The sequence below is a fragment of the Rousettus aegyptiacus genome, unplaced genomic scaffold, assembly GCF_014176215.1.
Source record: "Rousettus aegyptiacus isolate mRouAeg1 unplaced genomic scaffold, mRouAeg1.p scaffold_m13_p_5, whole genome shotgun sequence".
Classification (NCBI taxonomy): Eukaryota; Metazoa; Chordata; class Mammalia; order Chiroptera; family Pteropodidae; genus Rousettus; species Rousettus aegyptiacus.
Window position 1 is genome coordinate 101,564,809 of NW_023416308.1, and position 17,148 is coordinate 101,581,956.

A 17,148-nucleotide genomic window follows, 5' to 3' on the forward strand; every position below is an offset into this window, starting at 1 on the left:
GTGTGGTGAGAGAGAGATAATCATTTTTTTAAGTAAATTATGTAACATGTTACAAGTGATAGAGGCAATGAAAAAAGAAAAAGTAGAGTTGAATGAAGGGGATTGGGAGGGAGGAGTGAGCAACAATTTTAAAAAGACCCAATAGGGTGGACCTCATTTTGAACAAAGACTTGATGTCAGCAGCATAAAATGTTTCCCAATACATCTTCCTACAGCCTGTAGAAATAGCTCCCTTTTCACCTCCCAGACCTGCATAATAACAGTAATAATAACAGCTTAACAGCTGTTGAATCCTAGCAGAGATTCTAAGCACTTTCTCTGTAGGAATTCATTAAATCCTCATAACAACTTTAAAAGATAGCTACTATGTTTATCCCATTTTCATAGGAGTAAAATGAATCATAGCAAAGTTAAGTTGGCTCCTATCCTAAAACTAGTAAGAGAAGGAGGTGGTACACAAACCTTGACCTTCTGACTCCAGGCTTTGGCTCTTAAGCTCTCAGCACAGCTGCCTTGAAGACTTAGCTCAAGCCCCCTTCCAGAAGACTGCCCTCACAAGCTTTTCTTTCCCAGGCACGTGCCTGGGCCCAGGTCCTTTCATTGTCTGTTGATTCCTAGGAGGAGAGTTAAAATCTCTTGATCGAGGCGTTTGTAGGAAGAATACTCTAGCTTTCTGTAATGTCACTGGACAATTGAGGCACCCAGAGCTTCGCCACCTCCCCCCCACCGCAAGCATTCTGACCAATGCCACTTACATAGGTTTTGTAAGGTTACAGTGATCAAAATACATGCGAATTTTTTTCTCAGTTTTGACATAAAAAGACATACATACCTCTTTTCTTCAGCAAATGTCACTGTGGTTTCAAAGCCTAAGTGTGATGTGTGAGCAGGCAGCATTTTTAAAGTATTTCCTGCTCAACCATAGGGTGAAATTATGCAAGCCAGTGAGTCCTGAAAACAGCTGCATCAAATTTTTAACACCTGCAAAAAAAAAGTTTTGAAAATAATTTTACATTGTTTTTAATTTGGGCATTGGTTGGTTTTCTGTTGTTTCAAACTCTGAAGGGCTATCCAATTCACGAAACCTTCGGTTGGAAAAAGAATTCGGGAGCTTTAAAAGAGTTTTGCAAATCTAAGGGAGAGACTTCACTGGAATTCTATTTCCTTGAACGCACTTAAAACAACTTCTCTCGGAACGGGCCTGGGGACTGTTCCTTAAAATAATAACAAAAGTCCGGGGCTCTAGTTCTCTAGTGAGCCTAAGAATCACCCCCTTGGCTTTTTGGTGGTTTCCCCGTTGTGGAGGGGTGGGGTGGGAGGGGAGGTAATCCCATTTGGGGTGGGGGTGGGGATTGTCTCGTCTTGGGTGAGGGAAACGCAGCCAAGAGCTCCCTTGACCTGTTGCATCCTCCCGGGCTTTTCAAGTTAAAGAGTTGGATTTCCTGAAATTGTTGAACTGGATGTAAGTGCAGGCGCCCCCTTCCCCTCCTTCCCGCTCCCCAGCAGCGTGAGGGTAGCTGCTGGGGAAGGGGAGTGGAATAGGGGGAGGTGGGATGGGGTGGGGGCCGCTGGAGAGATACCGAAGCTTTGAAAACAGGACAGGAAAAGTGGGAGGAGGAGGAGGGGAGGGAGGAGGAGGAGGCTGTAAGACGAGAGAGGAGGGAAACGTGTCACCAGCCCGACTCCGGGAGCTCCGCCGCCGCCTCGTTTGTTGACTCGCGCTGGAGAGGACTTGAGGCTGGACCCGACCCGTGGAGGGCAGAGCTGCGAGAGAACCGAGGAGGGACGGCTGGGCGGAGTGCGGTGGCGAGAGCCATCCAGGTCGCTCTTTTCTCTCGGGTGAGAAAACTTTCTCGGGAAGACCGGAAAGTTTTTCCTGCGCGCGCGGAGTCTGGGGAGGAGGCGAGCTGCGGGTGTGCACAACGCGAGGTGACTCACTCTCGGGACCCCAAGGGGGTGAGTGGGGAAGTCCCAGGGAGGGGCTGAAGTTGTCGGCTCAGCAGTGGTACAGGATTGAGAATAAAATCGCCAGGCAAGTCGGGGACAATCCGGTGGGGCACGGGAAGGGGTGGGGGGTGGGGCTTGACGAAAGTGTCACATCTTGGGGTAACCGGCTGGGGACCCCCGCGAAGTTGAAGATTCTAGGATCGGACGCTGCGGGCAGGAGTAGAGGACCGGACTTGAGACCCCCCCCCCCCACACACACACCCGGGCGGGGAGGGGTGTAGCCGCGCCCCGCGTCCGCGACTTAGGGTGGGCGAGGCCCCGCTGCAGGGTGGCATGTGGGATGCTGACGATGGTGGAACGCAGGCTGAACCAAGAGATCGAAAAAGAAAGTTTGCTTGTCTCTCTTGTTCTCCCTCCACCTGAGGGGCGAGTCTAAAGAGCTGCCCCACTCGGGCGAGGGGGATTCGGCACCCCGAAACAGCCCATCTTTCCCTGCCGTCCTCTTTCTCCGGAGGGAGGCGTGGGAGGGGACGGCAGGGAAGGCAGCCGCTTTGTCTCGCGCGCAGCTCCGCGGGCTGGGGCGGGCTGGCTGGGGCGCAGCCCGTGGGACAGCGGGCCGGGGCGGGCGGCTCTCCGCGCCTGCCGCATCTCCTTTCCGCTTCGTATTTCCCGCCCGCCCTCCATTTGGCAAGGCTTTCTCTCCTGCGCGCCTACTGTGCGCGCGGGGTGCTCACTGAGCACAGGGGGCGCTCTAGAGCGCCCCCTTCCCCCGTCTCCAACCCCTTCCCCCCCTCTCGCCTGCGGTCCTCCCACCCCAGCCCTTCTTCCTAAGGGAGCTGCCCCGAATCAAACCTGATTGTGTACTTGCAAACAGTGCTTTAGGAATCAGCCCTGGGGTTCCTCTCTGGTTGTCAGTAGGGTTTTCCCCCTGTTTTACCCAGCCCCTGCCCTCAGTCACATGCCGCCGCTCTTCCCCCGCGGTGCCGGGAGCCCGCGTTTTGTTCGTCAGCAGTAAGGCGGTGAGTATTTATAGATTGCCACTGTAATCTTGCGGCAGGCAAGGTTTCAATTACTGCGATGCGCCCTACGAGGCGGAGGGCTTGCGCGTCGGCTCAGTGGCACGTCTGTTGCGCGGACCCGCATGGAAAAAGCTCTGGGCTGGAGTCTCTGGGCATCTCTCCTGGGGCGGAGATCTGGGCCTGTTGCCCAGACGAGACGTGCAAATTCAAATGACCCATGCAAAGGATCAAAGCAGTCCAGGACACTCATGGTCCAGATTGTCCCCATCCCGTGCCACCCACCCACCAAAAGGTGCTCACTGATCAAGCCTTGGAGACTGCCCTTTTTGACCGAAGGGTAATCTTGCCCACCGCGTGTTGCGGTCTTGACATTTCATTAGCCTACATGCTCCAAATGTCACAGTGCCGCGCTCTGGTAAATTGTTCTCGGTATGGAAGGTGCTATTATTGACAACGTGAAGCAGGGGAAATGGAGCTTGCAGAAACCACCTTAGCCACATTTTAAATTTAGTGCCTAGTGAGCTTCCTAGTGCGACTGAGAACATTGCAGAGCTCCTGCATGGAACCTGGCTGCCCGGCCTTCTCTGGCTGCAGGCTTGGGCCCTAAAATTCGACCAACGGTGCTGTGCAGAGCGTTTTCTCTAGAATGTTGCAGATAAGGGAAACAATGTTCGGTCAGTCCACATAGTTGGCTTTGGTTTTTCCAACCCCAACCGTTGTCCTTTCTGTATTTTATTGATAGTTCTAACAGCCAGAATCATTAATGGTGTAAAAAAGAAAGGCATTAGAAATAAGCTAGTTTAATTGGCTTATTTCTCAAGGGCTTTGTTTAGACTAGCTTGTTTCTCAATCAGGAGACCTCATTTCTTTCAGATTCAATGGGTCATGGATGTATATTTATTTCAGTGGGTGAGATTTCAATAATGGTCTCTGTGTAAACATTACAAAAATGTTCCCTTTGTTTGATTTTATTATTATTTTTTACAGAGCTAGACCGATGCAGAATTGATTTGAGAAAATAGAACGTGAGCCCCTCTGAAAGTTCCCTAATATGTTTAACATTCATCATTAAAAAAGTTTGTTTCCTAGAGTTGCCACTCTATATGCTTGTTAAAAGCAATGCTTACAGAAACTATTGTTTGTTAACAAGTCAGTGTCAGTTAATATCTCAGTTGCTGAAAGCTGGAAATAAAATATTTGGGGGGTTTGTATGGGAGATGGTGTCAGGAATTTGGGAACAGAGAGAGTAGTGCCCTGTTAGGCAGAAAGCACTGTTTTACAAGGGAAGATTCCACTTTGGAGCCAAGAGGGAGAATGGGAATATAGGTGAGGCAAGGTGATGGGGCATCAGAGGTGAACTTGAGTTAATTCACATTTTGTTCAAGGGTTGGGATCAAGGTTTACTTTGAAAATTGTGCAGTTAAAACAAATGAGCCAACTTATTTATTTGGCAACTACTGTGAACCAGGTACAGCCGTGGTCATGTTATTTGAGTTTCCCAACAACCTGAGTAGGTAGATGTTCTCCTCTGTATTTTAAGATGTCAAAATGGAGGCTCAGAGAGGTTAATTACCTTCCTGATATCACACAGCCATGAACTTAAGTCCCTTGTTCTTTTTAGTACATTTCGATATCTAACCTGGAAGGCCTTCCATGAAGAACCCAGGGTCCCAAATACTCAAGAAGGTCCTAATGGTCCACGTGGAAGTTTCTAGATCAGAAGTTGGTACCAGAGCAGTGTCAACTAAAAGGAGTGGACAGGATGGAACCGAAGGGACTTTCTAGATAATTCTGACAGTAGTTATTTATTTCATGGAAGAAAAAGAGAAGCCCTGTAGATATTGTGAATGTAGAGAATTACTAGCATTGGTCTGGCCGGGGATGGCTATGATATTGCAGAGCGAGACCTGGTGAATGGCATGCCAGACCAGGTGCCCAGAGGGGATGAGTGAGTAGGAAGTACCTTCACCTCTCTCTGCATGCTTTCTGTTGTGATTCTATTAGAATCCCCAGGTTATAGTCGCTATAAATTAGGGATCCTGAGCTCATGAGACTTGTTTTTATTTTAATTGGACTTGGCCCTTTGAGGTAACATCTGCCCAATCTCTCTCTTTAAATATTTTCTTATGCTTTGCCAGTTTATGGTCTTTGTAGATTAGCCCTTATATTTCATTTAGAGGAGAGAGGGAGAGGGGGAGAGGGGGAGAGGGAGAGAGAGAGAAAGGGAGAGAGGGAGAGAGGGAAAGAGGGGGAGAGAGAGAGAGAGAGAGAGAGAGAGAGAGAGAGAGAGAGAGAGAGAGAGAGAGAGAGAGAGAGAGAGAGAGAGAGAGAGAGGTGGATGTGGGGGAGGGGCACGGAATGAGAACATGCAAAGGTTAATGATTACCTAAATTGGATTAAGTTCTGTCTAGCAAGGTTTAAAGAAATACTTGCTCTCTAATTACCATCAACTAGGAATTTAAATGGCCTATTAAATTTGACTTTTTTTTTTTTTTTTTTTTTTAACTCGGGATAGTTCCAGCTCTAACATTCTGGGATTTGAGAGGTTTTTTCCTATTCTTCAAATATGTAAAGAACATCCCCTGCCTCTCCTTCTCCCCTCTTTTAAAAATACTACAGGATAATTAATGATATTATTACATACTGACTTCATGGAAAAAAAGCAGAAGCTCACAGCCAGGTTCAGCCAGCTCTGTCAGCCTCTGAACCAAGTTCTTTATCAGAAATTTAGGGACACCTCGTGAAGCTTTTAGGATGGAGCAGGACTTGTTCCTTTTTCTCTGCAGTAGAAGGATAGGCCTATAATGAAAACCGGCCACCTTTACTCTTGTATGAATAAAAAATGAGTGTTCTTTATTAAAGTGGGTGGCGTGTGCACTGAAGGGATGAGACTAGGGGAAGGCAAGTTGAGCCTTCAAGGGTGTAAACCTTACGACCCTGAAAGGATGCCTCACTTGCCAAACCCCCTTCCCCACCCTGGCGTGCTTACAGATGAACTATGCCCAGAAGGGTTTTGGAGAGCAGTGGAACTCACCCAATGATTTCTCTCCCTCTTTTGGCTGGAACCTAGGGCAAAACCTGGTTGACATCTACCCCTGCTATTGGCTAGACAACCTATCATAATTATGTGTTTAATTAATTCTGCATATAATTGTATGTTAAATAAAAGCATGTATTTACCTCTCTAAGCTTTCATTCTCTTTCCCTCGCCTCAGTTTTGAGGTGTAAAGATTTCTGTCACGCACTCATCAGTGCTCTGGTTTCACTTTAGCTGGTTGCCAAATGCCAGCAACACCTCCAGTTTCTCACTTCTCTCTTTACTGGTTACAGGACTTTCTCCTAACTCTGCTGGTTCTTTTTGACACAGGCATCTGTGTCAGCAGTTAGGTTCCTAGCCAATACTAGGGTTAAGGGACCACTATGGGCTCCCTCAGCCATTTGAGAACTAGAATATGTGTCACCTTAAGCTGAGTCTGGGAGAATACCTGAGAGAATTTGTTTTTGCTTTTTTTTTTTTTTTGCCCCCAAGGACTAGGGCAAAAGTCCAGCAAGAGCTGTAATGTGTCTGTGTTATTCCAAACTAAGCCGCCTCAGACCCTGTCACAACCTGCTCATGACCTCAGTTACATAAATCCTCTGCATAAACCCTTTTGCACTTGCTAATTCTAAGTACTCCTTCGAAACTGGTTCTTCATCACTCCCCAGATGTCTTTTGGGGAGGCCACGTCAACTGCTGCTGCCATTTTGGAGAACTCAGCTACAGCTTGCCGGCTGCTGGAGTCCACCACTGTGGGAGCTGTATGGCTGCTTTTTTTTGGTAAAATCCCTGAAGGCAGAATTAATGGGCACCTATGGTAATCCTTTGTGGTGTTCTGAGATAATCCTTTAAAGAAATTTTTGACCAACAGGACAATCGATTCCTTTCAGGCTTCACACAAGACTCCCGAACGCGCCTCAAAGGGTGGTATCAACTTGGCAGTGAGGAGAGTTGTTGAAAGGGTTTGGGTGTTGGCCCCAACTGGCATCTTGGGGACAGCACAGATCTGGGAACTGAGATCTGGAATCTGATTTCATCTCTGCCATGGGCAAGCTGTGCGTCCAGGGGCGAGTTGCTCCGTTGTTCTGGGCCCGAGTTGTGTCATCTACAAAATAATGAGATTGGCTTGCTGCTCAAGTTCCCTTCTGTTCTAAAATTCTGTGATGGCCACGGAAGCATGATCTATAGCAGTGCTTCTCAAGGTGCATCTGAATCACTTTGGGATCTTGTTAAACCACAGAATCTCATTCAGTGGCTCTGGGTCGGGGCCTGAATCTCTAACAAGCTCTGAGGTGATGTGAACTCTGCTGATTCTCAGATCACAGTTTAAAGAGCCAGGCATAGAGTCAAGACCTTCTCCGCCTTGGCCCTGTTCATGTTTCTATCCTGATAATTTGTTGGGCGGCGCTGTCCTGTGTGTTGCAGAATGTTTAACAGCATCCGTGACCTCTTCCCACCAGCAGTCTATAGCATCTTCCATCCTCACTCCCTGCAGTTAGGACAACCAAAAATGTCTCCACACATGGCTGAGTGTCTCCTGCTGGGTGGGAGGGGGCAGAATCACACCTGGTTGAGAACGTGGGCCTAGACCTGTGTTCTCAGGCATGGTCGTACTTTGGAATCACTTAGAAGATGTCTAGAAAGTACAATAGCCTGGAGTTCTCTTTGAAATTCTGGAAAGGCACATGAGTCCTTGCGCTGTTTCTCATAGCTCTGAGACCAGAGGCAAGTTGCTTACATGCTCTGACTCAGAAATTCTCCACTTCTAAAATCGGGGTGATAATGATGCCTACTTCCTAGGGTTGTTGGGGAGACCAAATGAGATGACTTGAGCACGAGCTTTGGAAACTGTAAAGTGCTGTGGAGATGTTAGTGGTGAATGTTATACCACTGGCCTCTGTGGTTTTATTTTATTGGTTTAGTTACTTTAATTACCTTGTTTATTTTGTGCTGTCCTTCCTCCTCATTTCCTCCAGCCCTCTCGGTTACAAGCTATGCACATTTTCCTTCCAGTCACCCTAACGGAAGGGCCTCAGACCGACAGCCGGTGGGCCATACTTTGGAGTCAGATGCGTTTGGTTTGGTCTGAATCGTGTTTTTCAGTTTGCCACAGTGCGCACTCAGCCCTGTGGCCGGCGTTGTTTCTCTACCTCGACTGACCAGGCGTCGAGTTTGCCATCCCTGCTTTAGGCTTTCCTCTCATTTTCCTTAATCAGGTCCAGTTACTCTTCCCTTTTCATTTCTTCGTGGCCTTGCTGGCTCATCTTGGTGTCTAGGGTAGTAGGCGCTCACCAGATATTTGTTGGAATGTGATATTTTCATCCCGTCCCTGCCTGTCACTGATTTAAAAAACAAAAGCAAAAACAAATAGTTTTTGAGCTTTACTTATGAAATCTTGTTTTTCCCACCCCAGATTTTCTTTTCAGTCTTCAGTGTTCCCATGCTTTAGCAGAATGGACAAGAAAACGGAGAATTCTGCATGTTGCAGTTGACCTTCCATTAGCCTTGCCTTTGAACTGGAGAAGGTGATTTAACCTTTCTGTCTAGATCTTGTCTCAGCTGTTATCTTTGGTTACAGCCCATGGTGGTGTTGAGTTGCATTTATAACATTACTTCTGAGTATTTCCTGCTAGACCCTGAGCCTCTTGGGGGCAGATACTCTATTCTCTTTTGCCCCATAGGCTTCTTCCCCTTAGATCCTGGGGCAACATTTGGTGTTGACTGGACCTGAGTTGAATTCATGACCTCAGTGAAATGATCAGATCCTAGAGACCCTCAGGCTTTCTGACCCTCTATTCACGGCTCTTTTCACCTGACTACATGACATGGGGAGAAGTTTCCTTTCCCTTCATCTCCTTTTCTTATGAAAAAGTATTTCATCGTCTTCCTGCAACTGAGAAAGTGCAGCTAATTTTTAATAAGTAGCACATGTGGGTCTAGAACACATTTCCCCCTAGTTAAAACTCTTGCTAGCTTCCAGACAGTAGCTTCTGACCGCTCTTGGTCTTATATACATTACATGTCAGAAATACACTTGCCCCCATAGTGGTCAGTCTCAGCTACGGCTTGTGTCTAGACTTTTTGGTTTATCATCTGGGAGGCACTGCAGAATCACTCTGGATGGCATTTTCAGGTCACACCCAAACAATTTGCACTCCAAGTAACACGATACTTAAAGTGAGGCTTATAGATGAGTAAATAAGGTGTGCGGTTATTCCCCACAGTTTTGCTTGACTGGTACCAAAGGAGAGGATTTTTCTGATTACACAGTGGTTTGCAGTCCTGGGTGATGATGATGATGATGATGATGATGATACTGATGCTACAATGAAATAATTACTACTAGGTAGATCTAAATTGTCAGTGCTCTGAGTCTTCTCGGTGGACATTTAGCAAATACCGTTCATCAGAGATAAACACTTGAGTTTGCATCCTGTTTGTGCTGATAGTCACAAAATAGGACTTTTGTCCACACTCGTTTCCAGTGGAGTGCTGAGAAAGTTGTCTTGTTCTTCCTGTTGAGCCTTTTCCATTGTCCAAACTTGACACGACACAACATTTTCTGCTTCTGTAGGAGTGTCTCTGTCCCTTGGCCGGCTTTTGTTTCCTCAGAGTTGCGAAATTGAGTCCTTAGTCAAAACAAACGTGCTGCTATGCTACAGGCACCCCTCCTCTGCCATGTTTGTAGGCTCCACTGACCAACAAACAGACCCGGGGTCCCCTGCCCATGCGACCCCGCCCATGCGACCCTGTCCATGTCCAATAATGCTTATGGGGGCCTGAGTTCAATCAACTATGAAGGGAATATTTCTGGTCCCTCAGAAATGGGAAGACTGTCCTTCCCAATGGCTTGGAAGTCCACATTTCATTCCAGCGTTCAAGAACATTTCATGGGTGTCTTTTACCTGGTCAGTACTGCACTCGTGGGATACAGCAGTGAATGAGACAGGCAAAGTCTTTGACTTTGAGGAACTTACATGCCATCAGGGACTAGTCAGGCAGTGAACAAGTAAACAGATACGATGACTTCAGCTTGCTTGCTAAGCAGCATGAAGAAACAAAGTCTCCTTCCTGTAGGGACGGAGTGCATTCGCTCCCTGGTCAAGGTAAGAAGCTGTTGGTGATGTTCAAGAAAGGAAGCCAGGGCCAGTGTTCTGCTCTCATCTCTGCATTTGGCAGACGTGAGTGCTGTTTAACAGAGGGGTTATGAACTCAGGCACCAAAATCAGGTAGTATTTGACTCTGGATTTCTGACTTTGAGAAGGTTAATTCCCATGCTTTAGTTTCTTCATCTGCACAATGAGAATAATAAAACCAACCTTATTGGTTGAAGGTAGAAATGAACTGAGATGACAGATGCAAATACAGGCTTAACACTATGCTGGCCATCGTGGCCTGCCTCTGATGGTGGATGGTGTATTCTTATCAGCAATAAGTACAGTAAAATATTCATGATAAGCGTTTGATTTGCAAAATGGCCTCGCTGGTCTTCAAACCCGACTTCTGACTTGATTTCTATCCAGAGAGCAGGGTGGGATGTGTGGAGATCTGGTTTCCTAGATGGGTTCTGTTTGGTGGATTCTGTTTGCTGTGTGTTTCTTTGAGCCGTACCCTGAGTGCTTCTGGCTTTCCCTGTTTGATGAGTGGATCTGGGTGTCTATACAATGCAAAGGGGAATTGCAGGCTCAGTGATGGGGTAAGAGTGAGATAAGGCAGTTCTGTAGGGCTCTCAAGGTCGGGGCTGAATGCATAGCTGGCAGTGCTGAGAGAGAATTATGGCCATCAGCTAGGCCACACTCTTAACCGATAAGGCAGCGGACCTAGGGAAGTGACTTGCCTAAGCCCACAGTGGCCGGCTCGTGCAGACTTACATTACGCATGGCTTAGGTCCTGGGTAAAAGGTGTGATAAGGCTGGTGGCCATAGCTGTGATGAGATAAAACCAAGATCACAAACCTAAAGTACTAGTTGGCTTGATGAATTCGTTGCCAACACTTATGAATTCGGTGATTTCATATTTTTAAAAATCTGGATTTTTTGGTTTCTCTTGGAAAATTCAGGTCTAACAAAACTGATCTTATATCATGAGATAGTGGCAAAACCCAGACTGGATTGAGTGGCGACTGCCTTCTTTAGCCTGGGCAGGTTCCGCCTACGCTTCGAGATGTTCCAGGCCTGGACCTCTTGGCAAGGGTATGATGCACGGTGCAAAAAAGGAAAGAAACCAGGTCTTCCTTTCATCTTTTCTTCCCAGGGTTTCTTTTCTGGCCCATGTGTCACCACACAAGGCACCTCCTATTGTAGGATTAGTGTTGAAGAAAATAAATTTGTGTCGAATGCATGAATTTATTCTGTAATGGATAGAGCTTGACTGTGCTTGGAATCAGAAGCCAAGTCTGAATCCTGACTTCCTTTGACCAGCTTGAGTGACTTAGAACAAATCACATAACCTTTATTTTTTTTGTCTTTCCTTTTTGGGGGAGCGGGGAGGGTGTCCCTGCCGTTCTTGTTTAAAAAAGTAATACGTTTTCATATTTCAAAATTCAAAGGTACCGAAGGGTTAATAGAGACAAGTCTTCCCCACTGTGTCTCTGCCACCCAGCTCCCTCCGTGGGGGAAACTGGTGTGGTCAGTTTCAGGTGTGTCCCTTCAGAGGTGCTTTAGGCAGGTGCAGTGGAATATGTAAATGCTCTCTTTAATCTTTCGCATATAGATGGTAGCATCACATACACGTGATTCTGTGTGCAGCTTTTCAGCACACTTTCATCGAGAGTGTCCCCGGGAGAGCACCCCAGTCAGGGCATAGGGTTCGCCTCTCCTTTCTTAGAGCCGCATAGGATTCCAGAATATGGGACACTGTGGTTTGCATGGCCAGACCTCTGTCGCTCAGCGTGTCGGTTTTTTCCCAACCCGTTGCTGTTATAAAGAAGGCGGCAGTAAAAACCCTTGTTGCGTAAGTCACTTGACGTGCCTAAAGTAACATTCCTGGAAGTAGAATTACTGGGTCAGAGGCTATAGACTTTGTCATTTTGATTGGTCTTGTCAAATTTCCTTCTGGAGCAGCTGTTCTTCCAGAAATGTGTGAGAGTGCCCCTTGCCCCACACCCTGGTCATATGCCACCTTTTGGAGCATGAGGGTTTTGTGAAGAACACAGTGTTTTATAAAAACATTAATGCCAGCTGTAATTTTTTTTGGGCTCGTATAAATAGATGATCTAGGTCATCTATTTAATCTTAACGACATTGAGATAAGTATCACACTCATTTAACACATGAGGAAACTGAAGTTTAGAGAGTTTGAGTCATTTACCCAGGTCTCCCAGCTAACATATTGTAGAGGATGGATTTAAACCCAGGTTTGTCAGATTCCAGTACCAGGATGTTTTCGTATGGTAAAGCCCTACATGATTTAAGGTGTTGGTATTCTCAGGTGGCACTTGCTTACAGTTTCTGTGTCTCCCAATAATACTGCCTCTCAGATGGCTGGTTCATTTGCTCATTCATCAGATATCTGTGAATTCCTACACTAAGCCCTGGGAATGCACCTGAGAACAAGGTAGACATAGTCCCTGCCCTTATGGACCTCACAAAGACAATAAGAAATAATTCTGTAATCATGTATTGGGGTAGATTGTGACAGGACAACAAAGGAGGTGAGGAGGGTGCTCTGTGGGGTGATGTGATCTAATCAGGGGTGAGGTGGAAGGGCGAGCGAAGGATAGGCAGTAACGGGTGTGTGGGTTTGAGCCTAAAGAAGTGGGTGGGAAGTATTTTAAACAGAGGGAGCAGCACATGCAAAGGTCCTGGAGCAGGGAAGAGCAGGTGCTGTTTGAGGAAATGAAAAAAGGCCAGTGAGCGGGCATGCATTGGCGGGAAGTGAGATAGGGTTTGGGGATTTATTCTGAGAGCCATGGGGAGCCTTTGAAGGCATCGAAGCACAGGGCGGCGTGAGCGTGGTGGGCTCTGGACTGTGAGCTTCTGCCTCAGCACCACCTGCCGTAAACCGTGTGACCTCAGACGACTTAAACACGTGGCACCTCCATTTCCTTCTCTGTAAGCTGGGTAGGGTAATGGCATTTTGGAGGTTGTAAAGATCAGATCAGATGCTGGGGCTTTCACATGTTTTGACTGCCACATACAGTATGAAATTTGTGATACATTGCGACTTGGTACACATGAATAGACATGGAATATGTGTGTTTCCCCCAACTATGATACACTCTGATGTTTTTTGTTCTAATCTATTTCATTAAAGGTTCTCAGTCGAGAGCCCCTAAATTCATTTTAAAACACTGATAATACATGTCAAGTGCCCGTCCCACAGTCGGCACTCAGTAAATGGTGCTGTCATTACCATCATTGCCATTATAAGGATAATTCTGGCTGCAGTTAGAGAGTGGATGGGTCAAGTTAAATGACAGTGTCCAAGTCCTGACAGTGCTGAAGGATGCTGGTTTTCCATTTCCGGGTTCATGTCCCAAGGAAGAGTTCCAGGCTGGCCTCCCTGGCTGCTGGAGCTCCTAAAGGGGGCGTGCAAAAGGTTCAGGTCTCTCTGGTTTCCCTGGAAACTGGTGTCTCCTCCTTCGGGTAGGCCAATCAGGTTGTTGTGCTCAGTTTTCTCAGACTTCTTTGTTATTTATTCTCAGAATGGCTTTTTCCTGGAAGCCTCAGGGTCATTGCAAGCCACCCACTTCTTTAAGTTGTGCCATAATTCTACTTCCCTTTTCAGAGTCAAGGGTGTGTGCCTCAGTGGAATTCATTTGCATTTTCCACTAAGTACACCACCTTGGCCGGCCTAAAGGCTGTGGCCCCTCCCTGTGTCATTCCCTGGAAGCTGGAATGGGAGAGCAAGACCCCACCTTTTTTTTCTCCAGTAAACACAGCGTGGATCCTGAGTGTGGAGGTTCTCAAAGAAACCCCTGTGAGGTATACCTGGGAGAGTGAAGCCAGTGATAAGCCCCAATAACCCTGTAACTGCCACAACACTTCACGTATCCAGGACCCCAGCTTTCCAGATAATGGCAGTGAACCCTTTAAGCACCACAAACTTCACCATTTAAATCATTTTAGGAGCACATTTTTCTACATGTAAACCACATCGGTCCTTCAGAAGATAGCACCTCCTAAAACACAGTGGTTTCTGTAACTCAGGACCTTAGTCAGGCAAAGAACTTTTTGTGACGATGGTGGTGGTGGTGGTGGTGGTGGTTGTGATTGAATTGTATGCCTCTAAAATCATATGTGGAAGACCTAGTCCCCAGTACCTTAAAATGTGACTGCATTGGGACATAGGACCTTTAAAGAGGTGATTAAGTCAAAATGAGGTCATTATTGTGGGCCCTAATCCAGTCTGACTGGTGTCCTTATAAGAAGAGGAAATTTGGACGTATAGAGAGACACACCGGGATTGTTGGGGCACAGAGAAAAGGCCGTGTGAAGACACAGTGAGAAGGCGGCCACTTGCAAGCTAAGGAGAGGGGCCTCAGCAGAAGCCAAACCTGCTGACGCCTTGATCTTGAACTGCTAGCCTCCAGAACTGTGAGAAAATTAATGTCTGTCGTTTAAGTCATCTAGTTTGTAATGTTTGGTTATGGCAGTCTGAGCAGACTACATAGTGCTGATGGTGGTAATATAAATACTAGGTAGCATTTACCAAGCACTTACTGTATACCAGGACTATTTTAAACCTTACTTGGATCATCTCATCCAAGCCTTACACCAATCCTACATCACCTGCCCAGGTCACATACTAAGTGGTGACACCAAGCCTAACTCTGGCATCTTTGCTCTGAACCTCCACTGCACCTGTGTCTAGCAACTGCACAGTTCCAGGAACCATGCCAAGCACTTTGTAGGCAGTCTTTCTCATCACTGCAGCAACTTTCCTAGGTTACACTTCCTATTCCCATTTTTCAGAATTAGAGTCTGCAGTTCAGAGTGGCCCAAGGCCTCACAGTGAGTGTATTCATTTCTTGTGGCTGCAGTAACACATTCCCACAACTTTTGGTGCTTAAAAGCAATGGCGATTTATTCTCTCACAATTCTGGAGGTTAAAAGTCCAGAATCAGGGTGTCACAGGGCCATATCATCTCCAGAGGCTCTAGAGTAGAATGTATTTCTTTTTCTGTTTTCTTTTTTTCCCCCACCACATACCAGTTTGTAGCCGACATCGGGGTAGCTATTTCTTCTCTCTTCTGGCTTCTTCTGGCGGCCGAAGCTGTTCCTTGGCTTGTGGCCGCATCCTTCTGGTCTCTGCCTCCATCTTCGCGGCGCCTTCTCCTCTTCGTATATCTGTGTCTTCTCTTCTGTCTCCAGTCTCCTCCTGCATCCCTCTTACAGAGATGCATGTGATTGTATTTATTGTATTCGGGATTATGGATAATCCCGAATAAGCACCTTCCAGAAAAATCCTTAAATTAATCACATGTTTTGCCTTTTAAGATAACATTCAGAGGTTCTGGGGACTAAGAAGTGAATATATCTTTGGGGGCCAGTTTTTCTGCCTCTCACGGTCAGTGAATGGCAGAATGAGCATCGATGCCAGGGTCTGTCTGATTCCGAAGCCTCTCATGGCCACTCGTCCTTTGGAAGTACAGGCCTCATGCCCCTCCTTTCTGGAGTGCTCTGTCTGGGCTGCAGTGGGAGCTGGTGTTAGTCACAGAGTGAAGCTAGCTTAAAATTATCTGGCCCTTTTACCCGGTAGTTCCACTTCTGAAAATGCACCCTACACAAACAGTCATGCGGTTGCTAAGACGGGCAGATAAGCTCATTCTTTGTAGTAACAAAAACTACTGAAATTATCCAGCCGTGCAGGACCGGTTAAATCAAGTATGGTGTCCCTTAAACGGAAGTGTTAACAAACTGTTAAAAATAATGAAGTAGATAAATACATAGTGGTATGAGAAGACGTCCATGATACATTATTAAAAGAAAAGAACAAATTATCCATTTTTATTAAATAGTGCATGCGTATGGCTATTAAAAAATTAAATAATTAAATTAAAATTCAGTTCCTCAACCAAGAAAATCACTTTTCAAGGGCTCAGTAGCCACATGTGGCTCATGGCTACCATATTGGACAACCCAGATGGAGCATGTGACGGTCATCTCAGAGAGTTCCCAGCAGAGTGTCCCTCCCTTGTTAAGTGGCCAGGGGGAGGCCTTTCATTTTGTACGTTATAGACGTCTGTGAAAGTTTACATTTTTTTTTTTAATAATAAATAAGCAGGTATGCTCTTATCAGAAAAAAATAGAAGCACATGTGATTTCTAAGGTAACATTCTATTTTTTAAGCAGGTGGTAGTTTATTATTATTGAAGAGATGTGTTTGTATATATATATATATATATATAAACTCCTTTTTAAGTATGTGTCATATTGAAAATATTTTAAAACGTATTGGGAGAAAAAGAGAGCTGCCCGGCCGGGCATGCATGGGCCACGTGGCAGGCCAGGTTGAGGTTTCTCCTGAGTCCGGTTCCCTGACCCAAAGCTGTCCAGCTTTGGCCACTTCACTTAGCCTCTGTGAGATTCGGTTTCCTCACCTGACAGAGTTCCTGCCTGACCTGCCTTATAGGGTTAGAGTGCAATTTAGAAGTGCGAGGATGTGTGGGAAAACTCTGAAACCCAGGAACGTGCTGCATGGAGGTGAAGGGTCAGTAAACGACATCGTGAGCTACCGAAGGCCTAAGGAGGACAGGCCCCAATGCCCTGTGTGCCCCACCACTGGGACTAGAGACCTCGCCCGCTCCCAAGTATTTTCTGGGTGTTACTGAGGTCGTCATAAGCAGGAGCAGGGGTTGCTGTCTTCTTACCACTCTCCTCCTGGGTATTTATTTAACAAGCACTGATGTAGCATTTGCTGTTGCCATGCACTGTTCTAAGCGCTGTACAAATATGTGCTCATCTCATCCCCACGCAGCCCTGAGGTCGTCACTGTAGGCATGCTCATTTCATGCAGAAGGAAATCGAGCCTCAGGGAGGCCAAGTAACTCAGCTTAGGTCACACAGCCAGTGAGGAGTGGGGTGTCTTAAGGCAATCAGCCCATGCTTTCTCCTTCCATCTTGCTCGTTTTGTTCCCATCGAATGTGGCCAGAGAGCTCCTTATGTCAGTTTTTCTGTCTCAGGGGCATGAGATTTAAATTT

General features: G+C 46.5%; 1 protein-coding gene across 10 annotated transcripts in view; it reads left to right on the forward strand.

Annotated features, from left to right (window-relative positions):
* Window positions 1–1,355: 1,355 nt before the first annotated feature.
* PRR5L (proline rich 5 like) overlaps window positions 1,356–17,148 on the forward strand; it is a 64,634-nt gene continuing 48,841 nt past the window's right edge. For 2 of the 10 annotated variants that reach the window (XM_036220384.1, XM_016123229.2), the window contains exon 1: window positions 1,647–1,839. The gene's annotated coding sequence lies outside the window, so the exon portion shown is untranslated. Of the gene's footprint in view, window positions 1,463–1,639; window positions 1,957–5,321; window positions 10,110–17,148 lie in introns of those variants that run through there. The other 8 variants (XM_016123234.2, XM_016123235.2, XM_016123242.2 and 5 more) reach the window with 8 other exon arrangements.